We start from the raw sequence: 20,190 nt of genomic DNA, 5'->3' as shown, positions 1-20,190 counted from the left end.
GCGCGGCGGGGCCGGCGGGGGGCCCGAGGGACGCGGCGCGGCGCCGCCTGCGTGGGAAGCCGGACGTGGCGCTCGGGCCGCGGCCGCGAGAACAAAGGCCGGCCGCGGGCTGCAGGCGGGGCGGTGTCGGCGGCCGGGCCCCCGCGCTCCAGGCGCCCGCGGGCGACTCTGCAGGTCGGGCCGCGGGGGGCGGGTGGCGCGGGGCGGGGGACAAAGCGGCTCCCGGGGACAGCGCCGGGAGGGGACGGCGGTTCCGACGGCCGCGGGGGCGGCCGCGCCGTGGCCTCGCTGTCCACTGCGGGCCCGGCCGAGCCTGCGGCCCGCGCATCGGCGGCTCCCGGGGCGGCGCGGGCCGTGCCGGCGGCTGGAGAATGAATGGGCCGGGCGGCCCCGACCAAGATGGCGCTGCCTTTGTGGCTCCCGCCGCCGGGTCCGTCCGCGCCGCCGGCCGACGTGGGCACGGGGCGGAAGCGGCGCGATGGCCGGAGTCTTCCTCCCGCCGCGACAGGCTTTGCGGAGGGCAGCGGGGCGCGGGGCGGGGTGGGGTGGGGACTCCTGCTGAAAATCCCACGGGGTGCGGCGGGGCACTGGGCTTTTTCACAGCCTTCTGTATTTTTCCTTGTGAATCGATAGTTGGTTCAAAAGGTATTTAAACATGTGCTATGTCCTGTGCATTGCCTGGTTAGTGTGCAGGGACAGTGCCAGCTTCATCAGTTAGGGTTGTGAGATGTATTTACTGGAGGAAAACACCGATGTAAGAATTTGTATTTTGGGAGGGGAGCTGGGGGACATTTACTGTTAAGTACAATACTGGGCTTATGGGCAGATCGTGTAGCAATCTTACCCTGTAGTTTGGGTTTGGAAAGCATTAGTGGTTGCTTTGTATTTTCGTTTTGCTGTCCGATGACCGCAGCCTCAAATAATATTTGGTGATTATGCAGTTGCTTATGAGATTAAGAAAATATGTAGATTATTTTTCATGATTAGCAAATAAATGAAAGTGTTACTTTCGTGAAAACTTCCAGTGAACTCTAGATACTAGATAAGGTCTTTAGAGCTAGCGTTGTTATTGACAAGGTTTCTGCATCAGTTATTTTCTGATTTGAAGCTGTGGTCTTTTGGGGGAAGAAGGAACCCTTTATTTGAAAGTAAGGTATTTTCATGCTGTTGAGGTATAGTCTGTACTGGATTCTTCTGGAAGGTATATATTGCAAAAAGAAAGTGAATAGGCAGTTCCTTTTTTGCTTCCTAACACTGGGTGTGTGGCTGGGGATGGGGCTGGTGCCGCCGACGTGGAGACAGGTCTGGGAGCCTCTGCACCGCAGAACTGGGTGGTAGCTTTTGGCCTGATTTATTATAAGGCAGAACTTTCTCATATCAGAACTGTCCAGAAAGGGACTGCAACGGGAGGGTTCAGAGGCTGAGCCTGTGAATCTGGGGTGGGGTTGGGGAGGGGCCGGCCTGCAAGTGTCCCACCGTGATTCCCAGGATTATGTGCTTTTGGTTTCACGGTCATTTTAAGTGCTACAAATTTTTCTTACAGGTTGAGAGTTTGGAAAACCAAAGTGAAGTTTTGTGGTTATGCCTGTGCTCATTCCTAGTTACCCTTGCTTGGCAGTGCCCGCCACAATAACCGCGCCGCCGGGTCATCTCGAGCGGCCCAGGGTCAGGATTATTTTTATGGAGGAAATTGTTCCAAAGTGAAGTTTTGACGCAGAATTGACACTTAAGTGGGCACATTTACTGGACAAAAGCTATTCCTATATGAATTTATAACAGCTGTGTTTATCTCATCAGACAGGATGTAAGCAGAGTACCCTTTAATGATATCTTAAAAAAGATTTTTTTGTTGATATCCTCAAGTTAATTTTGGGTTTTTTGGGGGCTGGGGTTGAAGTAAATTTTCTCAGATTTAATTCTGATCTCAAAAGAGATTCAAAAGGCTACAGAATAGCAGTGGGGGGTGTTACAAAAAAAGGCTACAGCATAATGTGTTTTTTTTTAAAGAGTAAAACCTTTTTAAATTTTTTTCATGTCTAGTAACTTTTTATTTCAAAGCTTATATCATGTAGGTAGATTAATGTTGGCCACTTGAGAAATGGATGGCTGACTTTATGAGGAGTTAATTTATTTCTCAAAGGAGGTGGTGTAATATCCTGTAAAAATACCAAAGCTTTGTTCTGTTTTTGTGTTGTTGTTTTGCTTTGCTAAAAATTTCTCTCCGTTGGTTTTACTCTCTGTCTTTTGGTCCACTGGTTTTAATGGAAAAGCTGTAGCTAAAAGTAACTTTGAGAAAGGGATAAAAATCTTCAGGGTGTCTCTGGACTTACTTACCATCAGTTGACTTTGTAGGTAATACTTACTTTAATGCGTAACGCTGATTTCATTCTAGAAGTACAGTATTGGCATGCATTATGGTTTCATCATTGGATTGTTTTTCTCTGCTAAAAAGATCTGGCTCATGTTGGTCTCTAAATTGGATTAAAATCTTACTGTCTGTGGACTTTGGCTTTAGCGTTAGTGGATTGGTAATAGATATTCTCAGTTTTTTTTTTTTAATCTGAGCTTGACCATATGGCAAGCCATTTCATTTTGAAACCCCTATTTAGTGTAAGTCTCATAAGACATGGAACAAAAATTTTTAGAAATTTTTTAACTCTGGTTTAAATTCTGATTTCAGATTTGCATTTGTTGAATGGTTGGAGAAATTATGAAGTAGGCAGTTCAGTTGTTTGGTTTAGTGAACATAGAATGAGGAGATAAAAGAACAAATATTAAATTGAAACCATCAGAACTGATTTACAAAACTGCAATGTTTATTAAAAGAAAAAGTAGCCCAGATATATATGGGGAGAGTGTGTTTGTATGTGGGGGAGGGGGGGAGAGAGAAAAGTCACATTAACTGTTCTGGAAAAGGAATGGAGCACCACTTCTTTTTGAAGCTATGAGCTCTGTTCCAGAACTCTCGTTTAAGAAATACAGACCATCCGTTTGAGTTGGCCTGTGGATGAGTGGAATGCCGAAAGCTTTTTAAACCCTTTAGCCCTCTTGTGGCAGTGCCTGCCCACGGTGCCACGCTAGTCAGTGGAAATTACTGCTGGCCTCCAATGGTAGAAGAACTTTCCATTTTATAGAATAGTGTTGGTTTCTCTTTTCTTTTTTCAAAGATTAAGTGAAAGTATTTCCTTATTTGTCTTCTTAAATTAGAATTCTGAGAAAGAGCCATTTTGTTTCTTTTCTTTTCATTTTTTTGAGACAAGGTCTTACTCTGTTGCCCGGGCTAGAGTGCGGTGGCATCATCATAGCTCACTGCAACCTCAAACTCCTGGGCTCAAGTGATCCTCCTGCCTCAGCTTCCTGAGTAGCTGGGACTACAGGTTCGCACCACCCATGCCCAGCTAAGTTTTTCTATTTTTTTTTGTAGAGATGGGGGTCACACTATTGCCCAGGCTGGTCTGGAACTCCTGGCCTCAAGCAGTCCTCCTGCCTTGGCCTGCCAGAGTGCTAGGATTATAGGCATGAGCCACTGTGCCTGGTCAAGAGCCATTTTTAAAAGCTTATTGATTTAAAAGATCAAATCAAAATTATCTAAGGTAATTCTTAGGTTGAACCTATTTTGCTGTTGGTAAAAGATTATTATGATTTAATAATTAGTTGCTCCAAGCTTAGCATTTTATCAAAAGGAAAAAACTTTGCTTTAATTCATTAACCTGTTAGAATTGGAATACTAAGGGCATTGGTGGAATATATTCTTGTTTTGGGTTATTGTGTCTTCATGTGTATCTGTGTGATTGTCTCCTGACTTGGTTCTGTGACACTTATAAAATACATTCCCTATGTGGATTACAGACACTCAGCTAACTCCGTGTTCAAATGTTGTGGTTAATAAAGGTTAAAAACATTCTGGACACTTTCTAATTAGATGAGCGTGTTGAATTGTCTACAGTAGGTTTCAGAAAATTTGTCATAGGAATTTTAAAATAATTCCTAAATTCTAGGGAAGGAGAGAAATTCACTTGTTTCCAAAAGGATTGGCACTGTCTGAGTTAGAACCCAGCTCTCTCGCCTAAGGAGCTGGTTTGGCAGTGTTAGGTGTTCTGTGTCTGTTTCCTTGTCTGTGAAACAAACACCGTGGAGCCTCCTTCCTAGGGTGGTGGTGAGGATTAAGTCAGTCAACTTGTGGGGAGCACTCTGAACGGTGCTCCATGCAAGGGTCGGCTGTTTCTGTTGCGAGTGCCTTGCTTTGTAAAAATTTCTTTTCCTGTGGCAACGAATAGTTACAAGACAACTTATTGAGAGATTTGTCACCTGTTTACTGCCTCTCTACTAAATCTTTTGTCATATTCTTATTTATTCTTGAAAGGCTTTCTTTATAGGATAATTTTGAATCTATACCTCATTTTGAAAACTAGTAAGCTTTATGTTTTTTTTTTTTTTTTTTTGAAACAGAGTCTCACTCTTTTGCCCGGGCTAGAGTGAGTGCCATGGCATCAGCCTAGCTCATAGCAACCTCAAACTCCTGGACTCAAGTGATCCTTCTGCCTCAGCCTCCCGAGTAGCTGGGACTACAGGCATGCGCCACCATGCCCGGCTAATTTTTTCTATATATTTTTAGTTGTCTGATTAATTTCTTTCTATTTTTAGTAGAGATGGGGTCTCGCTCTTGCTCAGGCTGGTCTTGAACTCCTGAGCTCAAACAATCCGCTCGCCTCGGCCTCCCAGAGTGCTGGGATTACAGGCGTGAGCCACCGCGCCCAGCCAACTTTATGTTTTTGTTTTAGAGGATTCCTTTGCTCCCTTTATGATGCTGGATTTTTTGGGATTTCGCCAAAATTTGTTGGTGTCCCTTGATTTGCTGACTAGTGACAATAATAAATACTTTCATATATTCCCACAAATACTGTAACTGGAAACTTGTTTAAGAAATGCTCACTCAGCACCTTCTCTACTGGGAACTGAGGCTCTAAGTTGTAGTAGAAGGGACATGGTCTAGGACCTTGCTGAGTTTGTATTCCAATGGGGAGCCTGACATGTGGGTACAGAGGGGAGGACAGTGGGTCCCAGGGACACCTGACCTATTTAGAGTTTAGTGACAGTTTCTGAGAGGTTTTTATCATAAAGTTGAGACCTGAATTGGAGTCTTTCTGGCAGGCAGGTGAGGGTAGAGGGGAGGAGAAAGAGTGTTGCAGGCTGAGTGGATGATATGAGTGTTTTTCATGCAGCACCCAGATGGTCTCCCTCACCCGCCGCGTGTCTCCAGCACCAGAGCAGTGTCTGTGACAGGTGCTCGTAAGCGTGTATCGAAGAGCAGGCGTCATCCGGAGACTGAGTGGACGCCAAAAGGTTGGAGCCTTGGTAAAGCACTTGAACTTCTGTCTCGAGGGCTCCAGGAGGCCTTTGAGGGGTTTTCAGGAGATTGGCTTGATGAGGACCATCACTTGGCAGTTGAGCTCAGGGGAGGGCAGGAGGGAGGGGATGTGAGTTGGGCATCATTTGGGAAGCTGATGTGGGAGGGAGGGGTCTGGGCCAGGCTGGGCGGCTGGGGATTGAGGAGACCTGATGGCTGGATGTCAGGGGAGAGGTGGGGAGAAAGATGTAAACGACCACACGTTTCTGTCCCGCACATCTGGGCAGTGGCGGCTGGTGGGGGACTGTGGATGTTGGGTTTGAGGCGTGTCTGAAGCGTTCCTGTGCTCTGTGTTAGGGGTACAGCAGTCCTTACGCTTTCTCCTCCCCTCTGTGGAGATCTCTCCTCCTAGACGTGTTAGCCGGTCCTCAGGTCTGTTCACAGACCCCTTCCTCGTCAGTCGCCACCGTCTCACCCTGCTCTGCCTTCAGAGCCTGATGTCAATCTTGCTGCTTGCTCCAAGCTCCATGGAGACAGGCACAGGTTCACTGCAGTGTCACCAGCCCTAAAACGGTGCCCAGCAAGCATTTGTTGAGTTAGTGATTTCTGGACTTGTGAGTGTGGAGCACTGGAGCAGAGGTCTGGACGCAGGCAGGCCTGTGGGAGCTACCAGCGTTTAGGTGGTGACTGAAGTCTTGGGAGCAGCGATCACTTAGAACAGTGGCTCTGAGAGTGTGATCTGTGGACCCCTGGGGTTTCCTGAGACCATTTCAAGGGTCCTTAGTTCACAGCTGTTTTCATATTAGGGCATTATCTGACTTTTTGCTGTGTTGAGGTTTCATTGATGGTACAGAAGCAATGGTGGGTAAAACTGCTAGCCCCTTAGCACAGCTGAGAGCTGTGGTCCCCACGAGTCAGAGCGGTCCTTGTCATAGTACTCACAGTACTCTTCAACACCGCGAACCCACAGTGGGAAAAGTCCAGTTTAACCTACTGTCCCTGATGAAGCAATGAAAACTGATTTTATTAGCCATAACCCTTGGGAGCCCACCTTTCCGCCGTTCGGTGTGACGAAGCGGGAAGTGGGCGTGTGAAGCACTGGAATCTAATAGCCGTCTCCAGGACAAGTGGTCCTGCAGGTGTCGGAGCTGAAAGAACGGGTGACAGAAAACACTGTCTATTTAGATGTATATTTTCTCAGAAAAGAGCCAAATGACCAGATACTTCAAGGAAAATAACTGACACTATTGTTGGCAGTAATAAAATTTGAGCTTTCTAACAAAAATTTTGGAATATTTGATTCTGCTACCATGAGCTTGACAGCCTCCTAGGATTTAAAGACTTTTCTTCTGTGAACTTAATATTTTCCAAGTGACGTGTGCATGATGCTCCAAGCTCGCAAATGGGTAAAAGATCTATTCAAAGCACGAGAGTGAAGTGCGATGTCATAGTATGAAAAGTTAATTGACATGGTTTCAGATTCCACATCAGAACTACTCTTTAAGAAACTGCTTGTTGAGTTTTGGTATAGTATCAAAGAAGAATATCTACGTTTATTTAAAAAGGCAATAAAATTACTGTTTTCTTTCCCAACTACATATCTCTGTGAGGCTGAATTTTCCTCACAGCTTTCAGCTAAAACCATGTATGCAGCAGACTGAGTGCAGAAGCAGGTGTGGGAAGCCCGCTCTCTGCTGTTGGGGCAGACAGTAGAGAGCTATGTTAAAGGTAAAATAGGGCTTCTTACCCAATTATTTTTCTTGGAAAATAGTTACTTTTCATAAAAATGTTATCTATGGTAACATGTAATGGGCTTGTTACTTTCACATGTTTTAATAAATGTTTTAAAACATCTGTTTTAATTTCTAACATAGTATAATAAATATCAATAGATGTAACCCTCGTAAACAAAAGCCCTGGGGTCTTCAGTAGTCAGAGATGTAAAGGGGCCCTGAAAGGCGGGCGTCTGAGCAGCACTGACATGGAGCGTGGCGTGGCAGTCTAACCGGCTGGAGCACAGCAGGGGCCTGGCTCAGGGCACCTGTGAGGACCAGAGAGGTCCTCAGCTGGAGATGGGCACCCTGTCCTGATGGCCTGTCCCTGTGCCCAAGTGCAGCCTCGTAGGGTGGTGGCTTTTCCTGGGGAGAAGATTCCTCAAAGGTGAAGACTCGCTGGTTTGGCTGGAGAAGAGAGGCCTTGGGGGACAGCGTTAGGGAGGAGCAGAGGAAGAGAAGCTCGGAAGGAGTGACCAGAGCCGGGAGGATGTCGGCATGGAGTGTGTCGGGGCCCACGGAAGAAGCAGAGGGAGTGGTCAGAAGGCTCGTTTGGCTGAGAGTGAGAAGTGCATTAGGCCCTCAGTTGTGGAGGCTCCTGAGGGCGGTGAGTGCTGCTGGGGTGAGGGGAGCCTCTGTGGCCGAGGGGTGCTGAGAGGAGGGAGCCTGCAGGACAGGGCGGGGAGAGCGTCAGGAACGTGGTCCTGGGCCCGAGCCACCTGAGCCCGTGGCAAGGAGGGGCTGGTGGAGGCAGTGAGTAAGAGACACTCGCTTGCCCTGGTGAGAGGAGCTCGCCTGTGAGATGGTGGAACGTGCTGAAGAGGACGCAGACAGGGCTGTAGGGATTGCTGGTGTTTCAGTATTAAAAAGGGCAGTCGAAACATTGGAGCAGAGCGTGGGAGGAGGTGAGGGGACAAACCAGGCAGACATCTGGGAAAAGAGGGTTCCAGGCAGAAGGAGAAGCTTGAGTCAAGGCTGCGCCTGGAATTGAAATGAGTCCTGGAGAATTGATGCTAATCCCCACTTGCCGTAGACTCTGTGTGAAGCATGTTAGGAGAGGTGCTTTAAGATTTCCCTACTGAAATAAATTTCTTCACACCTTGGCCTTCCAGTCCTACCCAACTGTCCCTTGGTAGTCGACGAACTTGCGTTTTGCCCTGTTGGTGACCCTAATGCTATTTGCTCATGTTTCTTGGGTGCCTACCATGTGCCAGGCACCCTCGTTATTGCTGTGCGAGCCTCAGGTCAGCTCTGTGGCAGGAACTGGTTTGGGTGTGCGAGGGTGGGTAGGGAGGGTGGTAAGAGACAGGGCCTCACTCTTGCCCAGGCTGGAGTGCAGTCGTGTCATCATAGCCCTCCACAAGGCTCCAGCTCCTGGGCTCCGGCCATCCTCCTGCGTGAGCCTCCTGAGTAGCTGGGGCCACAGGTATGAGCCTGTGCGCTCAGCAGCGTTGGTGCTTTTCATAGCTCCATTTCGCAGATGACTAAACCAACAGGGAGATGAGGCCGCTGGCCATGGTGTCAGTGGAACCCTGTCTGACTCGGGTCTTGGGTCACTTGCCTCCGGAACCTGTGCTCTTGCTTATTGTGCTGTGGGCCTTCTGACAGGAACCCGTGCCTCGTTAGTCTGGGAATCCTGTGTCTGCATCTGCCTCTCTCTGTGTTGCTGGAGGGAAGATTCTTGCCCTTGAAAACATTCGCCAACGATTTTATCTTGTCTCTTCAGGGGCTCCTTATACTCTACCTTCAACCGTGACTGAATCTTATATAACTTAACACCGGTTAATCTCGGTATCTCTTCTAGCCACTGTTCTTATTTTTCTTTTTTTAAAAGTAAACTCCCCAAACAGGCAGTCTGTTTCCACTGCCTCAGTTTCTCCACCATCTGTTCTGTTCTCATTCCCTGGAGATCTTATTCCTGTTGTCCCAGCTTTTATTTTTAACTTTTGCATTTTAATAATAATAATGTTTGTTGTAGAAAATCAGAAACATGCAAATGAGGGGAAATCCATGATTTTCCTATGAGAAAAGAAAATAACAACAAAAGATTATTGTATTTCTTTTAGTCTTTTGTATTATTCATGCATGTATGTGTGTAGAGATTCCTTCCTTATATAGATACAGATTTTTTAAAATTCGGTTTTTTTGTTTTTGTTTTTTTTTTTGAGACAGTCTTGCTCTGTCACCCAGGGTTGAGTGCAGTGGCATCATCATAGCTCACTGCAGCCTCAAACTCATGGGTTTAAGCAATCCTGCTGCCTCAGCCTCCCGAGTAGCTGGGACTATAGGTGCCATCATGCCTGGCTAATTTTTTCTAGAAATATGGTCTCGCTGTTGCTCAGGCTGGTCTCGAACTCCTGAGCTCAAGCAATCCTCCCACCTTGGCCTCCTGGCGTGCTAGGATTACAGCGCCACCATGGCCCAGCACAAATTCTGATCTTGCTACTTTGTAATATATGTATTTCTGAATGTCATTCATCTTTAAAAACATGATTAGTTTCTTTTTTTTTTTTTTAAAGCGAGTCAAATTTAGCAGTGGGGGGTTGAATACCAACTTTAGTGACACTAATGTTAATAAGTTCTGATAACCCACTACCATCGGACCAGCCAGTTTCTTGATCATTATCAATTGTATCTCTTTTCCCTGTAGTTCAGCCATATCCACGTGCTGGGTATCTTGGTTCTGCCAGTTCTTAGATTTGAGGTCTTGAGCAAGTTACTTAACTCCTCTACCTTAGTTTTCTTGTCTCTTAGGATCGTGAGGATTAAATGAGATGGTGCAAATAAAATTCTTAGCATCAAGCCTAGCGAGACCTCAGAATGTTAGCTCCCAGTACCCGTGTGCTGTCCTCCACCCTCGAGGGGCTTCTCCACACCCCCACGTGCTTTATTCCTATCCTTGAGGTTGTCCTCAGAGTTAAGCTCCTCAGGGGTTCTGCCAGGCTCTTCAGTGTTACAACAGTAGTTTCCTGTGGCTGTTGTAACAAATTATCCATAAACTGGGTGACTTAAAACAAATATATTCTCTCAGTTCTCAAGGACTGGAGGATAAAAATATGAGGGGAGGGTCTTCATTACTTCTAGCTTCTGGTGGTTGCCAGCGATCCTTATTGTTCCTTGCCTTGTAGCCGCGTCGCTGCAGTCTCTACCTCTGTCTTCATGTAGCCTTTTCTCAGTGTGTCTGTCCCTACTCTCCTTAGGACACCAGTCATTGGATTGGGGCCCACCCTAATCCAGTATGATCTCATTTTGACTTAACTAATCACCTGCAAAGACCTTTCCAAATAAGGTCACATCCACAGGTTCCAGGTGGATATGCATTTTGAGGGGGACACTGTTGAATCTGTTATAGTTGCCCAGAAGCTTCATCTTTGGCTCTCTCCTTGTGTTCTAGCTCTCTGTCTCCCACGTCATTAACCCTCCCTTCATGGCCAAGCTTGTAAACAGAAGTCTCAGTTGCAGGCTGGGGAAACTAATAAAAGAATTTAAATAGGAAAAGGTAAATGTCTTATAAGGATTCTGGATGTTTCACAGAATCAGAGTTCAGGAATAGAATTAGGCTTTTCAGGTTAAATATGAAGTCAGGGGATGGGAAAACCACTTGCAGGAGTCTCTGGCCATCTTCCATTCTTTCCGTTCTCTGTAAGAACATTCTCTGAAATGGTTGTATTTTTCTGTTTTCAACATATTCTAACTCAGTTTTTTTTGGGGGGGGGGGCTAGAGTGCCGTGGCGTCAGCCTAGCTCACAGCAACCTCAAACTCCTGGGCTCAAGTGATCCTCCTGCCTAAGCCTCCTAAGTAGCTGAGACTATAGGCACGTGCCACCATGCCCGGCTAATTTTTCTATTTTTAGTTGTTTGGCCAATTTCTTTCTATTTTTAGTAGAGATGGGGTCTCGCTTTTGCTCAGGCTGGTCTCGAACTCCTGAGCTCAAACGATCCGCCCGCCTGGGCCTCCCAGAGAGCTAGGATGACAGGCGTGAGCCACCGTGCCTGGCCTTTACTGATACGTTTGATGGCTCCCGGAGTTCTGTCTCTGGCCTGACATTCAGACTCATCCACCCCCGTCCACCTAATGTCTCCAGTCCTCACGTTGTTCTCACTGCTGGGTCCTAACCTTTAGGTCTCAGCTTGAGTGTCACCTCCTCAAAGAGGCTTTTCCTGGTCATCCTTGTTGTGTGACCTGATCAGTTGACCAAGGTTATCACCTTCATGGCACTTACCACAAGTTGTGATTACACAGTTGTGACCAGAGCAGACTGGAGGCTGAGGGCACACCAGTTAGGCTGCTGATGTGGGCTGGGTTAGTGCTTGCGCCTGACAGCATTCCCTGAAAAGGTCCATCTGTAAGCCCGGGGCTCAGGGATTTTTGGGGAAGTGCCCCAAGTGAATCTGCAGAGTCAGGTTTGGGGGTAGGGGCCTGTGCAACACGTAATGAGGACCGAGAAGACGTAAGGGTGGACTTCCTGAGGACAGGTAGGAGGGTTACTGGGAAGGCCTTAACTACTGCTGGTGTGGGGCAGCTGCCCCGGAGAGGAGATGAGAAGGGAAAGGCGCGAACTTTTGCAGGGAGAGTCTCTGTGCCCAACACTGATCCAAACACTTAAAGCATTTACAGCATGCTTTTTGTATCAGTAAGTGACCAGCATGCTCTCCTTACATTTTTTAAGAATATGGAACTGGCCAGTACACATTTTCTTTAAGTTAAAACTTGACCTGTTCAAGAAGATGCTAAGTAGTATGCTGTACTTTAAGACTTTTCCTACAACTATGAATGAAGAGCTTTAAAATAGCAGCTCTTGGCCCGGCATGGTGGCTCACGCCTGTCATCCCAGCACTCGGGGAGGCCAGGCAGGAGGATCGCTTGAGCTCAGGAGTTCAAGACCAGCCTGAACAAGAGCGAGACCTCATCTCTACAAAATACAGAAAAACTAGCTGGACATGGTGGTGTGTGCCTGTAATCTCAGCTGTTCGGGAGGCTGAGGCAGGAGGATCGCTTGAGCCCAGGAGTTTGAGGCTGCTGTGAGCTAGGCTAATGCCGGGGCAACTCTGGCCCAGGTGACAGAGTGAGACTCTGCCTCAAAAAAAAAAAAAAAAAAAAGCAGCTCTTCTAGTTTAAGTATTCACAGATTTAGATACTGCTAACCTTAAAAAAAAAAAAAAACTTGTAAAATTGTTGAGATTAATGCTATAAGTCAGTGGGAACATGTTAGGAATGCTTCTTCTATTCCTTGTTGATTTGAAAACATGTAGTTACGCATCTTCATTCCTATACTGATTTGAAAACCTAACATAATTACAGTAACACTTAAAATTCTACCTTTTGGCTCTGTGTTAATACTCATTAGAGTCCAATGCTGAGTGCCTGGTGGGTATTGAAGAGAGAAAACTCCACTTTTAGAAGCGGTAACTTTCCCCATCTCAAGCAGAAAGCTCTTTTACTCTGCCTTTAATGTCAGTATTTTATATCCTGCCCAATAGAAATTTTTTCGGTGATGGAAAGGTTCTCTCATCTGTGCTGTCCAGTATGTCTGCCACTAGCCCTTTGTGTGTGTTGAGCACTTGAAATGTGTGAGATTAGTGTGGCTGATAAACTGACTTTCTAGTTTAATTTTAATAGAATTTAGTTTAAAAAACCACGTGTGCTGGTAACAACCACAACGGGCAGTCCTGGGTGGAGCAGCTGAGTTGTCATTAGTAGGGATCTGGACGATGTGGGGAAGTGTTCAGATCAGGATGTGAATTTGAAAAGTTAAAATCTGTTTAAACTATGGTGATTTTCACATGGACAGATAGAGGCTACTGCCAGTGTCTGCTCCACGAACTGTCCTTTGGGGTCCAAGGACCTAGATGAGAAGTCAGTGAGCAGAAGGCACAGAGTGGCCCATCTTTCCTTGTGACAGCACCAAGCCCCCAGAGGCAGGTGTGTGTTCTGCTCTTGGGTTTCTTTTGTCTCCACTGGTGTGTGTCTGGAGACATTGGTGGTTGTCACACCTTGGGGTGTGCCACAGGGGCGCTGCTCAACAGCAAAGGATCGTGCAGCCCAAGATTGCCCACGTTGAGACATGCGTCCTGCAGTTTAAAAAAAGTTGATGTGGCCTTCTATCAGTTGTCTGTTGCTGCATAACAGACTGCCCCAGAACTTAGTGACTTAAAGCAGTAAGTGTTCATCATTCTGTGCATTGTTGATACGGGCAGGGCTCAGCTGCCAGAGCGCTTCTCTCATGCACCTCTCACTCATTCTGCAGGTGGGCTGGGGGCTGTGCCTGCCGACTGGCCTCGCCCACGTGGGCTTTCAGCAGGTGCCTCTGTTCCCCTGCGCCTGACCTCTCCTGCAGTCTAGCTCAGGCCGCCTCCCGTAGTGGCTGAGTTCCAGCAGGGCAGGAACAGAGGTTGAGGGGCTGCTTGAGGCTGTGCTTCGAACTCACAGTGTCATCCGTGCTGCATTCTCTTGGTCAGTGCAAGTTACAAGGCCCAGCCCAGACTCTAGGGTAGGGAGGTAGACTCTGGTTCTTGACAGTAGGAACTGCAGAGACTGTGGCTGTTTCTTGTCCATTACAGCCTTTTCTCTCTGGTGGCCTTAGAACTGCCTGCTTTAGGATGTCCAGTTAATACTAATATCATGGTATCTGTGGAATGGATTCCAAAAATAAACTCTTTAAAGGCATCCATTTACTTCAGTTTGTTTGATATTTACCAAGTACTTACGTTAAGGAAGACACTGTGCTTGGTGATGATTAAGTACTGGAAAGTTGCTTCTAATCGTTCATTCTCTGGAGGGAGACACTAACTAGTGAAGAAGCAAAGTTCAGGCCTTATGGTAGGTGCTGTGGGCGTCTGGGCAGAGAGAAGGCACTTGGTTTAGAGTAATTGGGGAAGGCCTTTCTCAGCAGGTGACAGACACCTGAAGGATGAAGAAACAGGTAGGTGAGGAGTCTCAGTGCTGAAGGCCTGAGGAGGGTGCTGGTGCAGCTGAAGCATAGAGCACAAGGAGCAGAGCTGTGGGAGCGAAGGTGGGAGAGGAAGCCAGGCCTGGATCACACAGCCTTGTGAGCCAGAGGCTTGGGCCCAGGATGGTCTCAGTTTTCAGAGTGCCCTGGTGTGGACCTCGCATTATCTGTGGTTACCACACTGTGGAAAAGAGTTTGGATTTTTTTTCCTTGATGTAGTGGAAAGCCATTGGAAGATTTTAAGCAGGGAGTGACAAAATGTGAATTTTAAAAGATTGTTCAGATTGCTCAATGAAGAGTGAATTTCGGGGGGCAAGAGAGGTCATTCGAAGGAGACCATTGGTGAGAAGTGAGGCAGCTTGGCTGAGGATGAGGGCTGAGGAAACGGGAACAGACAGTGGCGGTAGTCAGCCATTGCTGACAGGTGGGCACTGGGACCAGGGAAAGGAAGGAGGCTCTGGGAACTTAGAGGGTGACAGTGTTGGGCATTGAGCTGAGGCAGGTCTCGTTGGCTCCAGTGGGGACCCAGAGCCACTCTTCGAACCTCTGAAGCTCCAAATGGACATAAGACAGCCAAGTGCAGGTGTTGGCTGATACATTTGTTGGCCCTGGAGCCCAGTTTGGAAGTCACAGTATTCAAATTCCCCTGAGTGGTTGCCATCACCACCAGGGTGCGCAGCCAGTAGAGGTTAGACACAGGAGATGTGGGGAGGGGCAACTCTTCAGGAAGGACAGAGTGGTGGGTGTTGACTGCCTGTTGTGCAGGCGAGGGGTCAGGTGGAGAGGGAGTGGGAAAAGGGTTCCTCAGATTTAAGGACTTCAGGTGGTGACACGATGGGGGTGAAAGCCAGATTGGGTTGAGTTGCAACATGGGTGATCTGCGGGGGAGACGCCCGTGTAGACACTACTTCAGAGTTTGCTCTGGAGGGCAGTGAAAGGGCCCAGGAGTTGGAGGGTGACGTGGGAAACGATGGAGAGGTCTGTTTTTTAAGTAGGGAGATTCTAAGCCTCGTGTTTATTTGGGTGTGTCTCAAAGCTTGACTGTGCCCACGAATGCCCTGGGGATCTTGTTAGTGCAGATCCTGATTCGCTCAGTGGGGTGGGGCCCAGCTTTTCTAACAAGCTCCCTGGTGCCGCTGGTCCATGGACCACAGGGCGAGAAGCAAGCACAGTTGACGTGGGTAGAAACAAGCTGGCAGTAGGCGGGTGGTAACTGAAGGCTAAAAGCCTTTAGAAGGCTCGAGGGTTTCTAATCTGTCTTTGTTCCCACAGGCCTGGCTCATCATTGGTGCCAGGTCTTAGGATTGAGTTAATGGTCACATGACATTTTGCGGCAGCTGTTTCACAGCTTCAAAATTTGTCCTAATCAGTATGCAGCTCTCTCTAGTTAGCAATTTAGCTGTGACACGAGACACGTTACAGCAGTTTGAATTTAGTATACAATTTTGTTTTATAGCTGAGAGGTGGGTTGAACTGGTTGGCCCTCAGCAGACAATAATATCTTACTGCATTTCCAGCAACGCTTGTATGCATAGCAGTCTGCATAAATTGCCTGCTAAACTCACAATATTAGGTTTTGGAAAAGACAAAGTGTGATTAAGAAAGCTGGGTTTGATTGAGAGAGAAGGGGATTTGATTTTTTGAAAAACAAAAGATTGTCTTTGTTTTTGAATGTAAAGACACAACAAAGCAGTGTTACAAGCCACATTATACAAGTGTGTTAACATAGCTATTCCTTGATAAACTGAAGATAAATAGCTCTGAAGTTTTGCACGTATTGACCTATTACAAAATCAGAGACATTCTGGGGGGGAGCGGTGAGCAGGAGTGTGAGAGTAACTGGGTGATCTGGAAGAAGAGGCAGAAAGGGGGAACTAGCTGCATGATGAATAACTGTGACAAGACAGAGAGGTTCCTCTACTTCCACCTCCTCCTCCTTCCTCCATACTGTTTATGTGGCTGAGGTTAATGAGCCTGGCTGAGGAGGAAGCAGGGACTCTCCCTGCACCTGTGCTGCTGCTCCGCCCTTTCCTGCCACCTGGCCCCCCACAGGGATGCCCACGTGGGGGCTGAGATCCCTGCCTGTAATTAAGCTCTCTGGCTTGAATGTGTGAAGTAAACTTTCTATCACCTTATAGTGAAATTTTGCTTTTAATGTTACTATGAAAGTCACTACTTTGAATCAAATATATGAGAAAACGAATGGTCAGGTAAGATAAAGGAGCAGTGGGCTTGACAGAACCTCTAGTCTTTATAAGCTTGCTTTTTTGTAAATAACATTCTTTATGAGTATTAACCGTTTTTGAATTCTTAGGGAAATAGACTCATGCCGTTTGTTTCCCAGTTGTGAGCCTAAAATCTCCCCCTTTAATAAAGGGAAAAACTCATGTGTAAGTCAGTTTTAAGACCCATAGGAAGGAAACTTAGATGCATTATTGGAGAGATGAAAGGGAACTTGAATAAATAGACATGAATACAGAACTCGAATACAGTATTCCTGTGTGCACATGCTTGAGTATTTTAAAGATGTCACTTAATTTGGAAGAGTCAATATTTGAGGGGAGTCAGTTCTAAAAAAAGAAAGATAAGGAAAGTGTCTGTTAGGTATTTTTTTTTTAAGTACCATGGGTAAGTGGAGCAAAGTACTGACCTGTAAATTAATAGGAATTTAGTTTGATTACTGTGGTATTTTAAAATCAGTTGGGAGTGGATGGTTTGTAATGTCTTGGATTAACTGGCATTCCAATTGGAAAAAATAAGGTTGAAAACTACATCTCACAGCACACATAGGTTCTGGGTGGATTAAAGATTTAAAGTAAAAGTTGAAACATGGAAGTCTTAGAAAAAATTTAGAGAAGTATTTTATAAGCTTGAGGTAGGGAAAGGGTTTCTTAGCATGACAGTAAGGCTATAAGCCATGAAAAGATGATGTTTATTCAGAATATATCTACAGCAAAAGATGCCTGTTTGGGGACCTCTGAACTATAGTTCAAAGGCAAGCAAATTGTGAAAAATGTTAGGAATGTATAAAATAAAGAGAGTTAATATCCTTAGTATAAAAGTAGCATTTCCAAAATAAATTGTTCCAGCGAGTCTATTTTTAGAAATTTATCCAAAGGAAAAAAATGAGAATACTTACTACAACGTTAGTTATAAAAGCAAAAGATTAAAAACAGTCTTTGCTTGAAACCCCTAGCTAGAATTTTTGGTATAAAAGCAAAAAATTGTTACTAAGCTATAAACTACGTGAGGGCCGAGAGCTGTGTCTGCCTCATTCCCTGATGTGTCCTCTAAAAGTGTCCATAGTAGGTCTTAATTAAATACTTGTGGTGTGCATGTGTCCATAGTAGGTATGACTGCCTGGATGAACCCAAATGCCCAAGAGAAAGGACTGGTTAGATCAAGGTAGGCTTGTAGAATGGAATATGGTGCGGTTGTTAAAAAAAAAAAAAAAAAATTAAGGTGACCCTTCTTAATTGGCATGAAGAGATGACCACAGTGCAGAAAGTAGGGGGCGGGGAGATTTCAGAATATGTATAGTTTCGGGAAGATGGTACTATTTGATTCATTTGTGAAAAATTATGCATTTATGTATCAAAGTCTGGAAGAAATGTACAAGGTCTGTCTGGAAAGTATCCAGCCATGTAATACGAAAAATAGAAACATTTACTGAAGAAGGTTCAAGATACAAGAAACATTGTACACAGGACAGTGACGCCTCAGTCCTCTTCAAAGTAGGCACCGTGGGACCTCACACAGTTCTCCGTGCATCTCTTAACCTGACCCGTACAGGTCCGTGTTCTCAGGTGTTCTGCATGCTGCAGGCCTTCCAGAACGTGGATCACTTTCAACGGATTGTCGACCATCTTCGAACTGTTTGTGCCACACTGTTATTTGCGCGGCACTCATCACATCGTCCCCGAAAGCCTTCTGAATCATCCGAACGGTTTTCCTGGAGGAACGTTCAAGCTCGATGCAAAGTTGATGCTGATGCAGATCCGTTGCTCTACTCACTCAGTCATTTAGAATGCGAGGGCCACACGGTACACACACTCGCTCCACAGCGCCTGGCGCCCCAGCAGTACAGCGAAGTCATCGTTGTTCACGCATACGCGTCCCAGTCCACTCGCCGTGGCTGTCGGGTTGCATCCGTACGGTGCAGACCGTTCTTGTTATATTCACGATGGCTGGGTACTTTCCGGACAGCCCTCTTGCTTTTGTGAAACGTGTTTTCTCTTGGGGGTGGATGGCGGCCAGGAACTGTATTAAGATACCATTTTCTCGGTATTTTTTGGAAAGTTTACCAAGATCATGATAATTAGAAGAAAGGAGATATTTTCATTTTGGAAGAAATATAAAAGCAAATTATTTATATTTGAAAGTTTTGTTTTTATTTTTTTAGCTCTAGCCCTGAATCCAGATATATTTGGAAATTTTAGAAGGTTTCTCAAAGTTAGCATGATTGAAATGAGCATATTACAGAAATTTCACAGTTTTAGTTTAAATTTGCCTTTCAATATAAGATTTTTATTGCTGCTGTATAGTCTGCTCTGTCATGGCACCTTACTGCCATGTTTTTATCATGCCTCTTCTCCCTGGTTTCTGTGTAAGAATGGATGCTGTTATCACTGACATGATGTAACTGCAGTCTTGGTGGGTTTTAGTGCCAGTACTTTAATGTTAAATAGTAACATTCTTTAAAAGTATTTTTCTTTCTTTTTTTTTTTTTTTGAGATGGGGTCTCACTTTGTTGCCCAGGCTGGAGTGTAGTGGTGCACAGCTCACTGCAGCCTCAAACTCCTGGGGTCAAGTGATCTGCCTGAGCCCCCCAAGTAGCTGGGACTACAGGTGAGCACCACCACGCCAGGCTAATTTTTTTTGTTTTTTATAGAGTTGGGTGTTTTGGTCTTGCTCAGGCTGGTCTCGAACTCCTGAGTTCAAGCAATCCTCCCACCTTAGACTCCCAGAGTGCTAGGATTATGGGGCATGAGCCACTGCACCCAGCCATAATTTTTCTGTTTTTTTGTAGAGATGAAGTCTCACTATATTGCTCAGTCTGGTCTTGAACTCCTGACCTCAAGCGATCCTCCCACCTCAGCCTCCCAAAGTGCTGAGCCACAGGGCCCAGCCAGTAACACTCTTCAGTAAGTGCACAAGTAAAAAAAAAAAAAAAAAAGTAAAAAATATAAAGTAGGTGCACAACCGAAGGCCAAGTGAAATTTAGCTGGTTAAGCTAATTGTAGCTGATGAAACTTTAAATCAGCGTCAAAGAGGGGAAACAAACAGCAGTAAGTGGACACTCTTAAGATGTAAAGAGCAAAAGATGTTGGGAGATTTTCAACTAAAATGTAATCTTTTGGTTAATACATAAATTACAAGAGGTAGAATTCTACTTAAAGTATAAATTTGTGGGAAAAATCTTTTGTATATTGGATTTTTCAGAATTCTTTGGTGAGATTATATACTTTGATTTAAGGACTCAAAAGTTAATTTCCTGAGGTTCAGGAGTGTCAGGTTTTAGTTGAGGTATAAACACGTTCTGTCTGCTATGTGAAGTGACCCGGCATGCCGGGGTGGTGGTGGACAGGCTTGGTAGGCAGGGGTGTAACTTGTGATGCTTCCAGAGGGGAGGCTGCTGGTTGGTTCTAGGACTGAGATTTACAGGATGGATTTAGGTAGTTACTATGACCACAGGAGAAAATTACTCCCCCTGCTGTAAGCTGGCGTCCTTTGACCTCGCACCAGCAGAGGAAGCAGGCTTAGGTGGGTAAGCAAGCAGTTGACATCCCAGGGTTAAGACCCAAACTCACCTTTCTGATGATCCCAAGCCTTCTGTTTTTAAATCACTGTGCAACACCACCTCCCACGGGAAAATAGCTTCATCTTTTTTTTAAATTTCTCTTAACAGTTAATATGTTAACATACTAAGCTAATAGTTGGGTATTCTGTACTTAAAAATTATAGATAAGTTTTCAAAATTTTTCCAATTTAAACCTCCGTTGCAGTCTTACTGTGATATCTGAAATTTGGGTGTTCACTTACTAGAGGTACCCCGGAAGGGAAGTTCCTCTGGGACTTGTGCTGAAGAGGGCCTGGAAATGAGCTCTTTGAGGATGAAGAG

General features: G+C 45.8%; 1 protein-coding gene across 1 annotated transcript in view; it reads left to right on the top strand.

Moving 5' to 3' along the window:
• The window catches only part of GNB1 (guanine nucleotide binding protein (G protein), beta polypeptide 1), a 108,242-nt gene that overhangs the window by 497 nt on the left and 87,555 nt on the right, over positions 1-20,190 (top strand). The window lies entirely within an intron of this gene.

This window comes from Propithecus coquereli, unplaced genomic scaffold (assembly GCF_000956105.1).
Source record: "Propithecus coquereli isolate 6110/MARCELLA unplaced genomic scaffold, Pcoq_1.0 Scaffold544, whole genome shotgun sequence".
In the NCBI taxonomy this organism is placed as follows: domain Eukaryota; kingdom Metazoa; phylum Chordata; class Mammalia; order Primates; family Indriidae; genus Propithecus; species Propithecus coquereli.
Note: the sequence above shows the minus strand (reverse complement) of the source record. Positions and strands in the feature narration are given on the sequence as shown.